This window comes from Nematolebias whitei, chromosome 6, assembly GCF_014905685.2.
Source record: "Nematolebias whitei isolate Nwh7 chromosome 6, NemWhi1, whole genome shotgun sequence".
Classification (NCBI taxonomy): Eukaryota; Metazoa; Chordata; class Actinopteri; order Cyprinodontiformes; family Rivulidae; genus Nematolebias; species Nematolebias whitei.
Genome location: NC_056503.1, coordinates 31140547 through 31161934, shown reverse-complemented (window position 1 = coordinate 31161934; position 21388 = coordinate 31140547).

Below are 21388 nucleotides of genomic sequence, written 5' to 3'. Positions count from 1 at the left end.
CATATTTATTTGATATATTCCAGTTTGTAAATGGAAATAATGAAATTTCTTCATACACCAAAGTTAGTCATGGAGTTCCAGAGTTCAGTGCTTGGACCAATACTCTTTACTTTATATATACTTCCATTAGGTAAAGTTATTAAACAGCATGGGATAAATTTTCATTGTTATGCTAATGACACACGGTTATATTTGTCTATGGAATCCAATGAATTTAATCAGTTACTTGGATTACAAGAATGTCTTAAAGACATAAAAACTTGGATGGCCCTTAATTTTCTGCTTTTAAACTCAGACAAGACAGAGGTTGCGGTTTTTGAACATGAGCATCTTGGGAATAAATTGAAGTCTTTCCCTTTCTCTGGATGGCATTAATTTGGCCTACAGTTTAGAGTTGATAGGAGAGATCATATTTCTTCAGTTTTAGTTTCTCTCCATTGGCTCCCTGTCATATTCAGAATAAAATTCAAAATCTTACTTCTAATCTACAAAGCCCTCAACAACCTAGCTCCATCTTATATTACAGATCCTATTGTTCCATATTTTCCCAACAGAGCACTTCGCGCTCAGACTGCAGGCTTACTCGCTGTTCCTAAAGTTTCCAAAAGCAGAATGGGAGGAAGATCTTTCAGTTATCAGGCTCCACTCTTGTGGAACCAACTTCCAGTTTCTGTCCATGAGGCTGACACATTGTCCAGTTTTAAAACTGGGGTTAAGACTTTCCTTTTTGATAAATCCTATAGTTAGGATCAGCTTGGGTTTCCTGAGCTAGCCCTTAGTTATGCTGCTATAGGCTTAAATTGCTGGAAGACAAATTGACCACATTTCCTTACTCTGCTGCTGTCTTTACTTACGTACACTACTCTTACCAGTTTGAATTTGTAATTAGTTATTAACATGTGGGATGACTGTAACAAAGTGAAGATTCAACCTGATCTGTGGTCTTCCTTAGCGATAGAACTTTAACTAATTGGCTTTTTTTTGTATGCGAATGTTTCTGTACAGTTTCTGAGACAACTTCTGTTGTGACTTGGGGCTATATAAATAAACTGAATTGAAAATTGAATTGAATGTATGCAGAAAACTATTTTACTGTGATTCTTAAAGAAAGATGTTCATATTTTCTTGAAATTTTGTGTCTCTAATTAGTCACAGCTCAGTGACATGCATATCAGGAGATGATTTAAAGCAGGAGTGTCAAACTCACTTACAAAAGGGGGCCAAAATTTAAAACTGGGTTCAAATTAAGGGCCATTTTCAGAAACTGCATTAACTGAAATCAGAAACCCAACATCTTCTCTTGGTCACATGTTCCTCAACAATAGTTTGATATACTCTGTTGTGCTTTCCACATCATAACCAAAGATTACTACAAAAATTCAAGTGATAAAAGCATTTTACACTTAAAACATCATCTTGGGGGCTAGAGAAAATGTCAACGAGGGCCACATTTGGCAACTGGGCCTTGAGTTTGACGTATGTGAACTAAATGCTGGTGAAGATTCTCAGTCATCCATGACATGAAAAATTCAAAAAGCATTCAATACAAAAACAACTGGACTTTATTTGTAACAGAAGACGTTTCGCTCCTCATCCGAGGAGCTTTCTCAATTCAAAGAGCAGTGCGTGAGGGGTTCAGGTTATAAGGCTGAGGGGCCGTTTACACAGCGCGTATTTTGAGTGCATCCACAGCTTTCTCTCTGCGGTTCTGATGATCATTTACACAACACCAGTGGCCCCCTCTTTGAATCCGGAGGTTTTTCAACCCACCTTCCAGAGTGGAGGTTTTTCGCTGACACCCCGCTGATAATGTAAACATCTCCCACTGAGGCTTTGTATTAAACCACATGCGCACACGCACGCGTGGACAGACGCTATATTTTTATCAACATGGCGGCGGACACACTGCTGTCAGAACTACGACTGATGGAATATATTTTTAATCTTGTAGTTAATCTACGTCAGATTCTAGGTGCTGTGACCAACATATGTGTTGGAAGAGACCCAATCTGATCCAGTTCTAATATCACTGTTTATAGAACGAGGCATGCGCACACGTCACGCTGCACTATAATATACTAAATGTGCTAAATAATGACAGTTTAATAATAATAAACAGTATTTATGTTAGTGTGAGAGATATAATGAAGCTCTGAGATAAATGAAGCTATCTGGACTTTATGTAATTCAAATTTAAAATTATGCTAAACATATAGCGTAAACACTAAAATTGAAAATGAAGACATTAGGTTTAATTTTTATTTATTTATTCAACACCACAAACTGTATGTCACACAAACACTGATAATTAAACTGAACACACTATTAAAACAAGTTAACTGTAAACTACGCTAATGAACAACTGGACTCTTGTTTTCATCCGATATGGAAGTCCCACGTTGTTCATCTGGCTCGTTCAGGCTGTCACTGCTTTGATTAATGCAACTTAAAACATTGAATAGATTAAATAAAACAACTGAGGGGAATTTTAAATAAATAGTTCATCCAACATCTCTCTCTTGTTGACGTCCTCCTGCACTGCACCTGGGCTGAGCCTCGTTCAGAACCGGTCCGCCTGGTGGGAGACAGCTTCTTCTTCTTCTTCTTTCAGGAAAAAATAAAAACTCAGTTGGTTGTTTTGTAACCGAAGTAAACATACTTGAGCTAAAAAACGCAGTTAACAACAACATAACAAAAAGTTAAAGCTGGATTCTGGCTGGATTTTGGATAAGAGTTGACAGATTTGACGCCAAGCGGGACCGCTTCATCTAACAGCTCCGCACCGGTCGCTGAGTGGACCAGAACCGAGTTGACGATGTCGGACTTTATTCCGTGATAATCAGTAGCTGATTACTGCAGGTAATTCAAATGTTCTTAATAATGTTTGCTTATGTTTACTTCAGTTACAAAACAACCAACAGAGTTTTTATTTTTCCTGAAAGAAGAAGGAGCCGTCCTTCCACCAGGCGGACTGGTTCTGAACGAGGCTCGGCCCAGATGAACTGCAGGAGGACGTCGAAGAGAGCTGTTGGATGAACTATTTATTTAAAATTCCCCTCAGTTCTTTTGTTCAATCCATGCAATGTTTTAAGTTGCATTAATCAAAGCAGTGACAGCCTGAACGAGTCAGATGAACAACGTGGGACTTCCATATCGGATGAAAACAAGAGTCCAGTTGTTCAATAACGTAGTTTACAGTTAATGTTTTTAATAGTGTGTTCAGTTTAATTATCAGTGTTTGTGTGACATACAGTTTGTGGTGTTGAATAAATAAATAAAAATTAAACCTGATGTCTTCATTTTCAACTTTAGTGTTCACGCTATATGTTTAGCATAATTTTATATTTGAATCACATAATGTCCAGATAGCTTCATTTAGCTCAGAGCTTCATTATATCTCTCACACTAACATAAATACTGTTTATTATTATTAAACTTATTATTTAGCACATTTAGATGTTATAGTGCTGCGTGACGTGTGCGCGTACCATGTTCTATAAACAGCGACATTAGAACTGGATCAGATTGTGTCTCTTCTAACACAGATGTCGGTCACAGCACCTAGAATCTGACGTAGATTAACTACAAGATTAAAAATATATTCCATCAGTCGTAGTTCTGAAAGCACTATCCGCTGCCATGTTGATAGAAATATAGCGTCTGTCCGCGCGTGCGTGTGCGCATGTGGTTTAATACAAAGTCTCAGCGGGAGATGTTTACATTATCAGCGGGGGGTCAGCGAAAAACCTCCACTCTGGAAGGTGGGTTCAGAAACCTCCGGATTCAAAGAGGGGGCCACTGGTGTCGTGTAAATGATCAGCAGAACCGCAGAGAGAAAGCTGTGGATGCACTGAAAATATGTGCCGCGTAAACGGACCCTTAAAATTGCATTATAGGATTTTGAAAGTGGAAATCTGAGGCCTCCTCCTCTGTTAAGAGACGGTTTTTCTCTTTTTACATAAATTGCTTCCTTCACCCCCCTCTCAAACCATCTGTGTTCTCGGTCCAAAATGTGCACATTTTGGTCCTCAAAAGAGTGTCCCTTATCTGTGAGATGGAGGTAAACAGCAGAATCTTGTCCTGTGGAGCTGGATCTCCTGTTTTGAGCCATGCGTCTGTGAAGAGGCTGTTTAGTTTCCCCAATGTAGAGGTCTGGACAGTCCTCGCTGCACTGGACCGCATACACTACACCACTCTGTTTGTGTATGGGTGTTTTGTCCTTAGGGTGGACCAGCCTCTGTCTGAGAGTCCTGCTGGGTTTGAAATGTACTGGGATCTTGTGTTTGTTGAAAATCCTTCTGAATTTCTCTGATACTCCAGCAACATAAGGGATGACAATGTTTTTCCGTCTGTTGTTCTCCTTTTTCTGTTTATTAGTGTGTTTTGTAGATTTCCTCGCTGACTTGACAAAAGCCCAGTTAGGATCCACATGTTCAAAGAGATTCTTGGATGTGTTTCTGTTCCTTTTCCTTCCCTTTTGTCTTCATGGGGATGCGTTCGGCCCGGTGATGTAAAGTTTTGATGACAGAGAGTTTGTGTTCAAGTGGATGGTGGGAGTCAAGCAGAAGATACTGGTCTGTGTAGGTTGGTTTTCTGTAAACTTCAATGTTGAGGCTGTCTTCTCTTTCCATCTGAATCAAACAGTCCAAAAAAGGTAGTTTGTTGTCGTTTGCAACCTCTCTGGTGAACTTGATGTTGAACATCAAGTTCACCAGAGAGAATGCCAGAGAGAATTGCCAATCTACATATGTGTGTGTGTCTTATCTCACTCAGCCTTATAACCTGAATCCCTCACTTCACTGCTCTTTGAATTGAGAAAGCTCCTTGGATGAGGAGCGAAACGTCTTCTGTTACAAATAAAGTCCAGTTGTTTTTGTATTGAACGCTTTTTGAATTTATGTGATCTAAAGGAATGTTGGGCTATTTATTGAGGAAACACTGACCCTTCTGTGAGTGCAGACTGTTTTTTGTGTTTCCACAGTCATATTGTTTTCAAAAGTGACAAATGTCTTTGTAGATTTGATTTCTAAAACAGGGTGGCATGGTGGTGCCGTTGGTAGAGCTGCCGCCTCTCAGCAAAAAGGTTGCCAGATTAAATCCCTCCCCAGGGCCTGTCTGAGTGGAGTTTGCATGTTCTCTCCGTGCATGCGTGGGTTTTATCCAGGTACTCTGGTTTCCTCCCACAGACCAAAAACATGCATGTTAGGCTGATTGGTAACTCTAAATTGTCCCTAGGTGTGAGTGAGAGAGTGAATGGTTGTTTGTCTCTATGTGGCCCTGTGATGGACTGGAGACCTGTCCAGGTGTCCCCTGCCTCTCGCACAGTGACTCCTGGATATGGGCATCAGTGACCCACATGAACCAAAGATGAAGAAGCAGGTAAAGATGATGAATGGATGAATCTCTAGACCAGCCCAAAACAGTCTGTTTTAACAAGAAATAATGTAAAATTGATGCATAGTTGAGGAGTTCTGTAGATGTTAATTCCTAAAATCTTTCCTAAATTTTACACTGCGGTGATTCGTTTATTTTATAGATAAACAAAGTTTGTATAGTAAAAACTTTACTCAATTACAGAAAATAAAAACTTTACTAACCAGAAACATGAAGATGCTAATATTAATTTTGCTGCATTTTTTTCTTCGAGCCTCATTAGATTAGCTTGACATAAAATGAGTCATTCTGTGTGTATGTCTGGCTGTGATTTAGCAGCAGAGTCAGACACTGATCTGCACAAGACACAGACAAACTTTAACCAGAAAATCATCCAATCCAATTAAAATATCAAAATAAATATAAATAAATCAGAACAAAATATTTTTTGGAACAGAGCAGATGGGAGGGTTTCACTTCCCGAATGTAATAAGTATATATTTAAAAAAAAAAACAAGACAAGAGGCATTCATGTGACTGCAGGAATGTCTGCCTTTTCTCCGTAACTGTGGAAATAAGCTACACGGGAATGTTCAGCACCACTCCTGTCTGGGTTTTCAGACTATGCTCATTACTGTTAGAAATATGTGCAATCACTTCCAGCACACCCGCAATGTTTGGCTGTGGGAAACAGCGGCTGACAGACTAACCAAACATTAACATACAGATCCACTGCACGGGATCTCACCAGTATCACACAGACCGGCTTCTTCCATCACCTGAGGTCCTCTCAGCAGATTCTAATGTTCTGGTTGTAGGTGTCCCCTTACAGGAGTGTTCTTCAGACGACATTCTCTGAGAAAGACACAGAATCTCTTAGAAGAGTTTATTTTTTTGCTCACTAAACCTTTTGCTCTATTCTCTCCTGTCCTCATCTAAGGTGTTATCACAATGGAGAGCTCCCCGCTGGGCCAGGTCTTTTGATGCGTCTCCCCAGCACGTTAGGTAGAATAAAATTAAAAAACACATTAACTATTTACCATTTATCTACAAAGAACATCATAAAGCATCAAATATTTCACATTAAATAAACTCAGTTTTCTACATATGACCAGTAAATTTTCATGTCTTACCAGAGGATCGTTCTTATCCGTTTTCATAAGCGGTTATCGCTAACAAGCCGTTCATTTGGTTTCGACCATCCAACAGAACGTATCCTCTGAGAGTAAAAGGAGGAGCTCGGAGCTCAAAATCAAAGCCTCAGCAATACAGCGGAGTCCTTTTCTCTTTTTTTAGACAGAGTATCAGCATCATGTTGAAACTCCTGCAGTCATTTGCACATATTTCTATAAAGGCCGGTTCTTTTTCCTGCACTGTTTCTTTTTATCACAATGTAAAAAGTGCATATATGTTCACCCCTTTGCTTTAAAGCCCCAACAATCACCTTTAGAAACCACAGAATTGGTTAAATGAGATCCATCTCTGTGATATGTGTTGACAGACTCGTTTACAGTGTTGGAGAACATCTCCTGCTGTATACAGTATCCTCCATCTGTTTTTAATTCAGTTTATTTATATAGCACCAAATCACAACAAAGTTGTCTCAGGGCACTTTACAGAAACATTCACATACATAAAAGCCCATTAGTAAAGTTCTCTATCTTTAGTTTTCTGTGTTCAGGTAATGTCAGGTCTGTCAGCTCCGCTGCTAAATGATCGTTTTCATTTTTTATTCTACTCGTACAAATTATTTCTTAAGCAGAAAATCTCCACTGTTGGACACTACAGGTTTTCTGCATTAAAGAATGCCTTATTTCCTTTAATGCCAGTACAGCACAGTACAGCTGGTTTTACAGTAATGGTTTTCCATTACACTCCATAACGGCTCTAGTGGGCCGGTTCCGAGTTCAAAAATTGATGCAACGCGCCTCACCAGCTGGTGGTGGTAAAACCTTGAAACATGTTTCAGTACAGGGTGAGAATTTATTTTGAAGTTTCTGGTAAATTAAAAAGAATACAGATTATTAAAATGATCAAATTAAACAATATAAATATAAGTCCTGCGAATGAACTTTTAATGAATTTTAGTTCACCATTAAATCTCTGATGAAACAGATTCTACAAAACATCTATATTTAAAACTGTATAGGTTTTCTTCATCATTTGATGTATTTGCACTCATTGTGTCTACTTTTATTGTTCAATTTTGATGTGTGGTTTTGTTTCTTGTATACAGATTATTTTTATTTTTAGCTTTGCTTTAAAGTTTAGTTCTTGTTTTGTGATTTGTACATCTGTTGGTTAGAAAAAAAAATGGACTAAAGGCCATATCTCTTCTTGAAACATATTTGAGGGAAATATTCCTGAGAGATCCAATGATTTTGTGTCTTTTTATGATTTTTCAGATGAGTTAAATTTAACAGATTATTTAATAGTCATTAAAGTGAAAACAGGATTTCAGGATAAAGTTGGCACCGTTTTTATTTTTTTTTTTTTTTTATCTTAACTGATAAAAACAAAGAATACATTATTTGTATATGCATGGGAGGAACGACCCCCCTGATCTGAACCCGAGTGGTGTTCTGTTGTTGGACTTCTGTGCTCGTCATGGATTGTCCATAACAAATACCATGTTCAAGCATAAGCGTGTCCATATGTGCTCTTGGCACCAGGACACGTTAGGCCACAGTTCGATGATCGACTTTGTCGTCGTCTTATCTGATCTGCAGCCACATGTCTTGGACACTCGGGTAAAGAGAGGGGCGGAGCTGTCCACTGATCACTACCTAGTGGTGAGTTGCCTCCGATGGTGGGGGAGGATGCCGGTCAGACCTGGCAGACCCAAACGTATTGTGAGGGTTTGCTGGGAACATCTGACAGAGTCTTCTGTGAGACAGAGCTTTAACTCCCACCTCCGGGAGAACTTTGAAAATGTTCCGGGGGAGATAGGGGACATTGAGTCCAAGTGGGCCATGTTCCATGCCTCTATTGGTGAGGCGGCTTACCGGAGCTGTGGCCGCAAGGTTGTCTGTGCCTGTCGCAGCGGCAACCCTGGAGCCTGGTAGTGGACACCGGCAGTGAGGGATGCTGTCAGGCTGAAGAAAGAGTCCTATCGGGCCTTTTTGGCCTGTGGGACCCCGGAAGCAGATGATGGGTACCGGCAGTCCAAGTGACATGTGACTCGGGTGGTCGCTGAGGCAAAAACTCGGGCATGGGAGGAGTTCGGAGAGGCCACGGAGAATGACTTCCACACGGCTTCGAGGCGATTCTGGTCCACCATCTGGCGTCTCAGGGGGGAAAGCGGTACACCACCAACACTGTTTATAGTGGGGGTGGTATGCTGCTGACCTCAACTCGGGATGTCGTGGGTTGGTGGGTGGAATACTTTGAAGACCTCCTCAATTCCGCCGGCATGTCTTTCACTGTGGAAGCGGAGCCTGGAGACTCTGGGTCGGGCCCTCCAATCTCTGGTGCTGAGGTCACCGAGATGGTTAAAAAGCTCCTCGGTGGCATGACCTCAGGGGTGGATGAGATTCGCCCGGAGTTCCTTAAGGCTCTGGATGTTGTAGGGTTGTGTTGGCTTATGCGCCGGCATGTCTTTCACTGTGGAAGCGGAGCCTGGAGACTCTGGGTTGGGCCCTACAATCTCTGGTGCTGAGGTCACCGAGATGGTTAAAAAGCTCCTCGGTGGCATGGCCTCAGGGGTGGATGAGATTCGCCCGGAGTTCCTTAAGGCTCTGGATGTTGTAGGGTTGTGTTGGCTTATGCAACTCTGCAATATTGCGTGGACATCGGGGGAAGTTCTCCTGGATTGGCAGACCGGGGGTGGTCCCCCTATTCAAAAAGGGGGACCGTAGAGTGTGTTCCAACTACAGGGGGATCAAGCTCTTAAGCCTCCCTGGTAAGGTCTATTTGGGAGTTCTGCAGAGGAGGGTCCGCCGGATAGTCAAACATTGGATTCAGGAGGAGCAGTGTGGTTTTCGTCCTGGTCGTGGAACACTGGACCAGCTCTACACTTTCAGCAGAGTCCTGGAGGGTGCATGGGAGTTTGCCCAACCGGTCTACATGTGCTTTGTGGACTTGGAGAAGGTGTTCGACCGCGTCCCTCGGGGAACCCTGTAGGGGGTACTCTGTGAGTATGGGGTACCAGGCAAATTGATACGGGCTGTTAGGTCCCTGTATGACCAGTGTCAGAGCCTGGTCTGCATTGCCGGCAGTAAGTCGGGCTTGTTCCCGGTGTGAGTTGGACTCCGCCAAGGTTGCCCTTTGTCACCGATTCTGTTCATAAATTTTATGGACAGAATTTCTAGGCGCAGCCAAGGTGTTGAGGGGATCCATTTTGGTGGCCTTAGGATTGCGTCTCTGCTTTTTGCAGATGATGTGGTCCTGTTGGCTTCATCAGGTCATGATCTACAGCTTTCGCTGGAGCGGTTCGCAGCCGAGTGCGACACAGCCGGGATGAAGATCAGTTCCTCCAAATCTGAGGCCATGATCTTGAGCCGGAAAAGGGTAGAGTGCCCTCTCCGGGTCAGGGAGGAGGTCCTGCCCTAAGTCGAGGAGTTCAAGTATCTTGGGGTCTTGTTCACGAATGAGGGAAAAATGGAGCGTGAGATCAATAGGCGGATAGGTGCAGCGTCTGTAGTGAAGCGGGCACTGTACAGGTCTGTCGTGGTGAAGAGAGAGCTGAGTCAAAAGGCGAAGCTCTCAATTTACCGATCAATCTACGTTCTTACCCTCATCTATGGTCATGAGCTTTGGGTTGTGACCGAAAGAACGAGATCTCGGATACAAGCAGCCAAAATGAGTTTTCCCGCAGGGTGTCTGGACTCTCCCTTAGACATAGGGTGAGAAGCTCGATCATCCGGGAGGGACTCACAGTAGAGCCGCTGCTTCTCCACATTGAGAGGAGCCAGTACGGACATCTGGTTAGGATGCCTCCTGTACGCATCCCTGTGAGGTGTTCCAGACACGTCCCACTGGGAGGAGACCCAGAGGAAGACCCAGGACACGCTGGAGGGACTATGTTTCTCGACTGGCCTGGGAATGCCTCAGAATTCTCCCGGAGGAGCTGGCCCAAGTGGCTGAGGAGAGAGAAGTCTGGGCCCCCCTACTTAAGCTGCTACCCCCATGACCCAACCCCGGATAAGCGGAAGAAAATGGATGGATGGATGGATGGATGGATGGATGGATGGATGGTTTATACATGAAATGTTTTTAAAAATCGTTTCCACCCTCCATCCCAGACCCATCCCGGTCCGACACCGGCATGCTGGGGCTCGGGCTCCGGGCCCGGGCCTCGCGCGCTCCTGCAAGTTGGCAGCTCAGAGGATCCTCCACCATGACCAGTGGAGCTCGGAGCCGGGGAGGTGATGCCCTGTGTGGCCTGAGGGGACTCTGAGGCTCCAGTGGAGAGAACCAGCGGAGCTCCATCAAGCTCTCTGAATTTTGTCATCGTCCACCAAGCACAAAAACACCTGCGCTTTAGCATTAGACCACTGTGTTGTCATTATTGTTTTAAAATCTTAAAAATAAGGCGTTGTTTTTGCCTGCAGCGGGCGCGCAACGCGATGACGTCACGTGTGCCTATCCGATCTCATGGCGAAGAGAAAAATTCAAAATGTCAGCGGTGTGGAAGTTTTATTTTTCGTTGGTGAGGATGTCGGATTCTGAAGATTTATGGACTACGTTGAGCCTCGCTACATCGTCCCCAGTCGGAGATATTTTTCTGACATAATGTTACCCGAGTTACAAGCCGTCATTTCTGACGTCATTGAGACACTAATAGCCGATAGCACTTGGGTGAGTTTTACCACAGACATTTGGACGTCGTGTTAGCCCCGTTAGCATGATTAGTGTTACGGCACAATGGATAGACAAAAACTTTGAACTTAAAAAGTCTGTCCTTCATGCACAGGAGTGCAGAGGATCCCACACTGCAGCTAGGAACCTGGAACAAGCCTCCACAGGTGAGACAGCATCGCAGGTGACTAAATAACATTTAACACTTCGTTTAATATAAGTTAAAGTGCTATGCATATCATAAGGCTGTTACTGAATATATGTCACCAGCTCTTACAGCTGTTACACAATTTTTGTAGTAAATAAGCCTAAATAAGAGGGCTATGTTCTGACAAAGGAAAGTATATAAAATATCGGTATCGGCATCGCTTATCGGCCAAATAAGTTTTAACATATTGGCATATTGGATATTGGCCAAAAATTGAATGTCGTGCATCCCTAATATACTGTAATTTCTGGACCATTGAGTGCACCTGAATATAAGCCACGCCTGCTAAATTTAAAAAGAAAAATTTAAATTTATGTCTAATATAATAGGACGCACTTGTCTACAAGCTTTGGGTGTTCACGTTGTAACATGGGATATTCACACAGAAATATATATTTTTTTCAACTTTTAATTAAATATGTACCGGTAACATGCACAAATACATCCATCCATTATCTTTACCCGCTTAGTCCATTTTGGGTCACGGGGGTCGCTGGTGCCCATGTCCAGCAATCACTGTGCGAGGGGCGGGGTACACCCTGAATGGGTCACAAGTCCATCACAGGGCCACATAGAGACAAACGAGACAAACAACCATTCACTCTCTCACTCACACCTAGGGACAATTTAGAGTTACCAATCAGCCTAACATGCATGTTTTTGGTCTGTGGGAGGAAACCGGAGTACCCGGAGAAAACCCACGCATGCACGGAGAGAACATGCAAACTCCACCCAGAAAGGCCCCTGGACCGGGGTTTGAACCAGGGACCTGCTCGCTGAGAGGCAGCAGCTCTACCAGTTGTGCCACCGTGCTGCCACTATGACTACCTGTCACCCTTAAATAGTGAAACTGATTCAATACAAGACTGAAGACTCCTGTGATTCTGATTACAGGGCACGCTTTCGTTTATTGTGTCCCTACGGTCAAATTATTTTAGCTATTTTCTAGAGGTGCTATTCTTTGTTAAGGCCAGTTTTGTTTTGATTCCTTTGTTTGTTTTCTAGTGAATCAAACATCAAAATGACCAATTTTCAGTAATCAATTTTTAGTGATTATTATTATTTATTTTTTTCATGTTCGTCAGTTTCAAGTTCTGTCCTTTTCCTCAGTGGATTCTCATTCTTTAAAAAAGGTGCAACTATATTTGTCAGAATCTGTAACCTTGGACTTAAACCTCTGAACTTTCATTTGAAACACAGATTGTTCCATGACCATCCCACTGATCTGAACTGTGAGGTGTACTATGGAGCAACATTACCAGTAACTTTTTTTTTTCTTCTTCTTTTGTCTTCTCCCTTCATCATGGATAACCACAGTGAACCGAGTCACAAAGACTTGACAATTATTTTTACTACGGATGTCCTTCCTGACACAACCACAGACCACCGAGCTACCACAGCCCTCTGTGTGGAGCAGAGAGCTGCCATGTAGGGTGCCCAGGGGAGCAGATGGTGGGGTTAATGGCCTTGCTCAAGGGCCCAGAGTGGAGCAAATGTGGATGAAGGCAGGTGTGGGTGCTTCACCTTTCACATCCACATTTTGATGTTGTCAGTACCGGGAGTTGAAATGGCAATCTTCTGATCACAGGCTCACTTGTATAACCTCTGAGCCACCACTCCCAACACTGTGTGAACTCTGTGACTAATACTCTGAGACAATGCATCATTCTGTCACTTTTGGTCAGTAAAGCCAGAAAGGAACACTGAAGAACCAAGAGACAAGAGTAAAATAGTGAGTTTATTTAGAGGTTTCAGAAAGAACTGTGGACCAGGAGAGCTGCAAAGAGGAGCAACAGGTGAGTATATGATCCTTTTTTAAGTGTTGATGTAATCCTCATAGAATGATGAGAAACTATCCTTACTGTGTTTTTCAGATTTCAGGCTATGAGGGAGGTTCAAGTAAAGCTGTAACATCAGGATCCAGAGGTAAGTGAAGCATGTACTGAGATGCCAGGAGCAGAGTCTGAGTAATTATTTGTCTCACAGATTTTGAGCTCAGAGTTGTCAGAGATCCAGGAGTCAGGTCAAGGAACCAGAAAACAAATCAAGACAAGGCTGCAAGGGAAACAGGAGCAAGGTAAGTAACTGAATAATCAGAATCATGCAGGAGTTGTTGGTTCAGTCCCCATCGTGACTCAACGCTCCAACGGTGAACTGAAGTCAGCCAAGGTCTTGAGAAGGGTTCAACTGGTGAGAGGATTGAAAACACTGGGAGAGAATGAGATAGCTGTGCCAGGTTATTAGAGCAATCGTCCTCCAATGCAAGCGTTGGAGGTTTGATTCCACCAGCAGTCATATGTTGAAGTGTCCCTGGGCAAGACACTGAACCCCTCATTGCCTTCGATGTGTGTCCCATCAGTGTATGAACATGAGCTACAGCACTGATTTTTCTTTGTAGAGATCTAGTAGAGTGCTGTATGAATGGGGAAATGAAGACAGATGTAAATGGTAAATGGGCTGTATTTATATAGCACCTTTCTATCTTATCAAGATACTCGAAGCACTTTACAACACAATCTAAGTCCCAATGTTACAATGTTCCCTGCTCACCTCCATCCTGGACCCGCCATTCTGTGTCCTTTTCTCCTTCCCGTTCTCTTAAACCCAACCTGAACCTAACCTGTTCTCACCACAGATCACAATGTCATCTACGATACCCTAATACTGTTATTAATTGAATTTTTATGAATATAATTATATTTGTTCAGTCCCCTTCGATAACTTCCGTTGTGAATTGGCATTATATAAATAAACTGAATTTAATTCAATGTAAAGTCTAAATATCGACACGTTTCCGGCATCAGCAATGTGTTGACTCTACTGTGTTCAGATCACAGAAGAAAAACATAGTGATGTCAGTGATGTCACATTTACTGGTTTCTAACATATAAATAAAATGTGTCAGTATTAGATCAGGGGAGATCTCCTGTTCTAAAAGCAAGTTTTCCAACATTTTGCTGCTTTGACACAAAAGCTTTACCAGTTAAATTCCCTCCATAACAAGTAGCTCTTCCAGAATTGTAGTGTGTGCCATTACACCAGGCATTACTGAATTCTCAGATGTAACAATTTTACAGAATTCGCTGCAAAACACAAATAATAACAGTTGTTACTGCTGATGCATGTTTGTATTTAACGGGGCAAATTTGAAAAATAATGAATTCACAGAAGAAGGCTGCTTCTTGTTGGAGCTTTGAATTTTTTTATTTTACTGCCCTCTGATGGACTCAAGTGAAAACACTCTCAACCTGAATATATCTGCAGGAACACAAAACTGAGTGCAGTTGAGCCAACAAAAAGTATTTCCATTTTGTTGCTCGTGTAAATGAAGATGCAGCACAAGTAAGGTGGTTTTGTGTTTTTATCAAGCAGACGAATGCAAAGGTATAAAACCAAAAAGTTTTCATTAGAAGTTAAATTTATAAATGTAGTTTTAAATATAAAAAAAATATTCATAAGTTTTTAGTTGCTTAACATTTATTTTTTTGTATTTGTCTTGTTTAGAAAATAAATGCTTTGATATACTGTATTTTTCTGACTATAAGGAGCACTTACAATCCTTTAATTTTCTCAAAAATCGACATTGAGCCTTATAATCAGGTGCGCCTTATGTATTAATTCTGGTTGTGCTTACTGACCTCGAACTGATTTTATGTGGTTATTGTGAATGAGTTGAATAAAGTTTGACTTATGTGACTGTTTTGATTTGCTTAATGCTCCTTATAATCCAGTGTATGAAAACAGACCCATTCATGGATATATGTTGGATCCAGGACAGTGGCCCCATACTGAGAGATTGTTTTGATCGAACAGACTGGCAGGTTTTCAGAGAAGCTGCTGAAAATGGAGGTTCGCTTGATCTTGACCAATACACATCCTCAGTTCTGGGTTACATTAGTACATGTACTGAAACCGTCTCCACTATCAGAAATGTTAAAAGCTACCCAAACAGAAAACCTTGGCTGAATGCAGAGGTGCGTACCCTGCTGGAAGCCAGGAACACTGCCTTCAGGTCTGGAAACTCAGAGGAGCTGAGTAGGACAAGGAAACAGCTGGTTGCTGGTATTAAGAGGGCCAAGGGCACATATGCAAAGAGGATCGAGGGTCAATTCATCTCACAAGACCCTCGGAGCATGTGGAGGGGCATTAAGTGCATAACAGATTATAAAGGAAGGAGTGAAAAATGCCCCAAAGACCCATCTCTGCCTGATGCCCTCAACAAGTTCTATGCACGCTTTGAAGACCCGAACAGACCACCCAGCACCAGACTCACCTCACCACTGGATGAAGAGCATCTCAGCGTGACCTCAGCAGAAGTAAGGAGTACCTTCAGGAGGATTAATCCGCACAAGGCAACTGGCCCAGACAACATCCCCGGAAAAGTGTTGAAGGAATGTGCTGATCAGCTCTGTGAGGTGCTGGCAGACATCTTTAACACCTCACTTACCCTGGAGACAGTTCCCACCTGCCTGAAGACTGCCACCATCATCCCAGTCCCAAAAAGCTCTACAGTGACTGGTCTGAATGACTATCGGCCAGTGGCCCTCACCCCGATAGTCGCTAAATGCTTTGAAAAACTGGTCATGACTGGCATCAAAACAACCATCAACATCAACGAGGACCCTCATCAGTATGCATACCGTGAGAACCGATCAACAGAGGATGCCATCTCCTCTGTGGTCCACACTGCGCTCAACCACCTGGAGCAGAAAGACTCTTACGCCCGTATGCTCTTTGTGGACTTCACATCCGCATTCAACACCATGATCCCCCAAACCCTGATGGAAAAACTATCCACACTAGGACTAAGCCCCTCCATTTGCAACTGGGTACTAGACTTTTTAACAAACAGACCACAGTTAGTGAGGATCCACAACTTCTCCTTCTCCACCATAACCCTCAGCACTGGCTCTCCTCAGGGATGTGTGTTGAGCGCCCTCCTGTTTACTCTGCTCACATATGATTGTGCAGTTACCCATCCAGGCTGTCACATTGTAAAGTTTGCAGATGATACAGCTGTGGTGGGATGCATCACAAACAATGATGAGTCCAGCTACAGGCAAGAGGTGGAACACCTGGAGAGCTGGTGCAAAGAGAATAACCTTCACATCAATGTGAAGAAGACAAAGGAGATGATTGTGGACTTCAGAAGGAACAAAAACATCTACACTCCCCTGAACATAAGAGGATCTGCGGTGGAAGTGGTCTCCAGCTACAAGTACTTGGGTGTACACATGAATGACAACCTCAGCTGGAGCAACAACACCACCAGCCTGATCAAGAAAGCTCATCAGAGACTCTACTTCCTCAGACGGCTGAGGCGAGCTGGTCTGGGAAGCTCAGTCCTCACCTCCTTCTACAGGTGTGCAGTGGAGAGCATCCTGTGCTCCAGCATCAACGTGTGGCATGGAGGCTGCACAGCTGCAGAAAGAAAAGCTTTGCAGAGAGTGGTGAAGGCTGCACAGAAATCTGTCGGAATCAGCCTCCCCACCATCACAGACATCTACACCTCCAGATGCAGGAACAGAGCCACCTGCATCATGAAGGACCCCACTCACCCAGCACACACACTTTTTGCCCCACTCCCCTCAGGAAGGAGGTGCATTAAGTGTAGAACCACTAGACTGAGGAACAGCTTCTACCCTGAGGCTGTTAGACTCATGAATCTCTAACTAGAATAATCACTGTGAAAAACCATATCATGTTGCTGCTGATCTGTTTCATGTTGCTGCTGATCTGTTTCAATGATGATGTGTTCATGCGTGCACATCTGCTCACAGACTCATGTTCATGTTTGTGCTGATGTTCAATGTTTTATGTTATGAGTGCTTAGTGTATGTTTAGTTGATGTTTTTCTTAGTTCATATCTTAGATGTTATTACTGTTTTTCTTATACATTTTATTGTTGGATGTAACTGGGACCCCGTGTACATAATTTCGCTCCACCACATGTACCACATGAGGTGCGAATGACAATAAAGAAACTCTGACTCTGACTCTGATATTGCACCTTATAATCGCCTTATAGTCTGAAAAATAGGGTAAACTGCAGCTACATTTTTATTGCCTGATGTTAATAACAGCATATCAGCATTCTATATAAATATTCATATAATAAATAAAGGAAAAAATGGCAAAAAATGCTAACAAATAAGTGCTGCATGAACATCATAATGTGCTCCAAAAGAATCATTCCAAGAATCACCAAGCTCTACAGTTACCACCATTATGACAGACTTAAAAATACAATAAATTCCCAAGATTATGTTCATTTCTGACACAACAATTCTGCAACATTTGCCACAAAGGCAAGTCCTTCTTTTGCCTGCCTCAGTTCATTATTGATTAATCAAGCCACTTACATCCCATAAAGATGTCAGCCTTTGTTATTAGAACCGTGGTTATGGAACTACGTGCAGAAAATGTATCGTTCTAAATTCTGTGGTCAGCTGATCGCACAGATCAGTCTGTCATCACTACATCACACCTTTGCACCACAGAGACAGTTTACCTTTTGAGTGACACCAGTGGGCAAACTTCAACTCGCCACTTTACCATGTTAGATGTGTCGGGCCTGAATTGGAGTAAAATGTGAAAGGGCCTATAAACAAGCAAAGTAGCCAAACCTATAATTTCTCATTTTAATTGAAGGGTTCACTTTAAGCTGTGATGGCTTCATGCTTTTGTTGTTATAAGAGAATTTTTGGTCAAAGGTTATGGATGTTTTATTGTTAACATTTGCCTTGAGAACAAACAACCCAATTGTCTCCCAATAACACTCTTATCCTAAACTGAAGGGATGACATGAACCATTTTTGTGAATGCCAAGAGTGCCATGTGAGACTACAGCTGGCTTCAAAGACACCCACTGGACTACAACAAACTCTGCTGAACTGATAAGGCTTGTTTAGCCATAACTCAGGTGGTAACTCCACTGGTGAAACAGGCTATAAAAGCAGCAGATGACGTAGCTTGTTGCTCATTTTTTTCTGACTGATCTTATACATTACATTTATTTATGTAACCTGACCTGAAAATCTGACCTTGCAAGTAAAACTGCCGATATAAACCTTTAGCTGCCACATGTGTGCGTGCGATTCTTTTGAGTAAAGAGCATTCGTGCATGAGAAAATTTCTCAACAGTTGTTGCGAACAGAACCATATACAAAGTGGACTTCCTCTGCCCAATAGAAACTGAATACAATTTTGATAAAACTTGTAGCAAATTTCTTTGCATTTTTTCATTTTTTGTGTACAGTACCTGTAGACTTGATTAGCACTACTTAAGAAGCCACAAGCACAGTGGATAACAACATGCTATTTTATTTAAACCAGGAGGGAAGCCTGGGCCTGAAGGCAGCCTAAACATGCATGTTTTAGGGCTGTGCGGAAACCCTTGTAAACACAAAAATTACTTGCAAATTGCATACAGAATAACCCCAGGCTCAACCCAGGGCTTGAACCCAGGACGATCTTGCTGTGAGGCAACAGTGCTAACCGCAAACCCATTGTGATGCCAAAACTATTCTGCATATGCTAATTACCCTGGCAGCTGATAATTGGACCTGTGTAAAACATAACTAATTTCCAACTTGGAAACCCCTTGGATTGTTGTGTTTAGTGGCTAGCTACTGCTAGCAATACAAGCTAATTACAATATATTTCTCTGCATTCTGTGCATCCAGACACTGCAGCAACATGACTCCCTACAGACACAGTGTAGTAGATGAAGTGTGCAACTAATTTAAGAAGCAACAGAGAAAAGTAAAAAACAAACAAAAAAATTACTGCAGCTATTGTCACTTCATGTGCAAGGTACTGAAATTAAAGTTTTAGCTCACGTTTAGAATCAGAGAATCAGAATCAGAATGCCTTTATTGTCATTATACGCAGTACAATGAAATTAAGAGCCACTCCCTTTTCCAGTGCAAAAACACGCCTTAAGAAAACACACATTAAACACACACTAAAAATATAAAAAATGTAACGCAATATAGATATAATAATGAAAGTAAAAAATACAAGTATTACACAATTGTATTGCACATTATGGATATTAGTGAGGTAGTTAAGGTGACTGAGAGTATGAAATGTCAGTAGTATTGCACAGTAGAAGTCCAGGGGTTTGGGAGGTTAGATTATTAAATCAGTGCATGTGTGAGTTCAGTGTGGTGATGGCTTTCGGGAAAAAACTGTTCTTGAATCTGTTTGTTCTTGTTCTGATGCACCTGTAGTGTTTCCCTGAAGGTAACAAGTCAAACAGTTCAAAACTCGGGTGTGAACAGTCCATGATTATGCTTTCTGCTCTGTTGAGGCAGCGTGATGTGTAGATGTCCATCAGGGAGGGGAGAGGGCAGCCAGTTTACCAGGAATCACTGACTTTTTGAGCTGCAATTCTAACTTTGGGTGCATTCTGGATTTTCAACTTGAAATGTTGACTTCCACATACAAATGGATCACAGTTCACCATATGATATTTAAATTGTTTCACTTGTAAATACATGTAGTTGTTACTAAACATTCTTGTGAGTAATGAATTCTGAACAGCACCAGCTGTACTTGTATCACAGTTTGAGAATCATGGAACAATACAACCTAAATAAAGTTCAAGTCCAGTTGAGGAGGTTCAGGCATCTGGTAAGGATGCTCCCTGGACACCTCCCAGTGCTTCAGGCATATCCGACTGGGAGGAGAACCCGGGAAAAACCCAGGACATGCTGGAGTGACTACGTCTTGGTCTTGGAATACCTTGGAGTCCTTCCAGAAGAGCTGGAAGTGGTGGCTGTGGAATGAGTTGTCTGGGCTTCCCTGCTCAAGCTGCTGCCCCCGCAACCCAACTTCAGAACAAACGGAAGAAAATGATGGATGGATGGAAGTTCAAAGGTACAATATAAATGTGGACAATTAATCACTGCATGCTGCAGCCATACAACAAATCAATCTGCTCCTCGGTTTAAAAGTTTGGGACATTTAAACTGCTGACCACACATTTGACGTCATATGTGGTTTGTCACCCACATGCAGAAGATCTATTTAATCTCAGCTGCTGGGGTTTCATCACACAAATCACTTTCCACAGAGGCTGTTTGATGCTGCTGGGATTAAAGACAAAACAACAATTGAACAGCTGTCATGGTCGGTTAGGCTGGACCCAAATGCAGGCAGACATGAAGAGCTCAATGTAAAAAAGGCCGACCTGGCAGAAACTTACAAAACCTCGAGGAGGAAAACACAGGGAGGGACAACCGAGACATGTGAAATGTTTTCAGGGCAGTGAGATGCTGTTGGGGTGGTAATCAAAAATGGTTTAAATAGAAACAGAGGGTGAGCGGAAAGTGGCAGCACATGGGTGATTCGTTGTGGGAAACGGGTGAGAAAACATAAAGGCTGACTGAGGGCGAGCGTGACAAGTGGCACAGGGAACACAGACGGGTGAAATAAAAACACAAGGGGAAAAACAAAAGAACCCAAAGAACAAAAATGAATCATGAAAGGTGAACACGTGAGCACAGATGTGACAACAGCAAGCCCAACTGCATCTGTGTCAACATTATTTAACATTGTTGCAGTAACTTAATATAATTCATGATTAAATTTAATTTCATAGATCATGTAAAACAGCTAGACGATGTGAGGAAAATATATAACTAATGATGATCTAAACTAGAGTCTGTCAATAATTAATGACTGACTTCTAACGATCAAAATTTTATTGTTAGTTGAATAATTATAACTTCAACTAGTTGATGAATTTAGAACTATCTTTTTTTTTTTACATGTAAATGGTGTTTATAGACTCTGCTAGCTGCAGCTAATTGCAGTGATCAGTGTCTAATCTAAGCTTAAAATGTACAATTTAAAAATTTGTGCAGAGAGCGTAGATAATGAATTGTTACAGGAGGCAATAGCAGCTGCTGTTTAATAATTAGCACTAAATTGTAGCATGATTCAGCCTGTAAAGTATTATCACTGCTAGACTCTGTGTGTGTGTGTGTGTGTATATATATA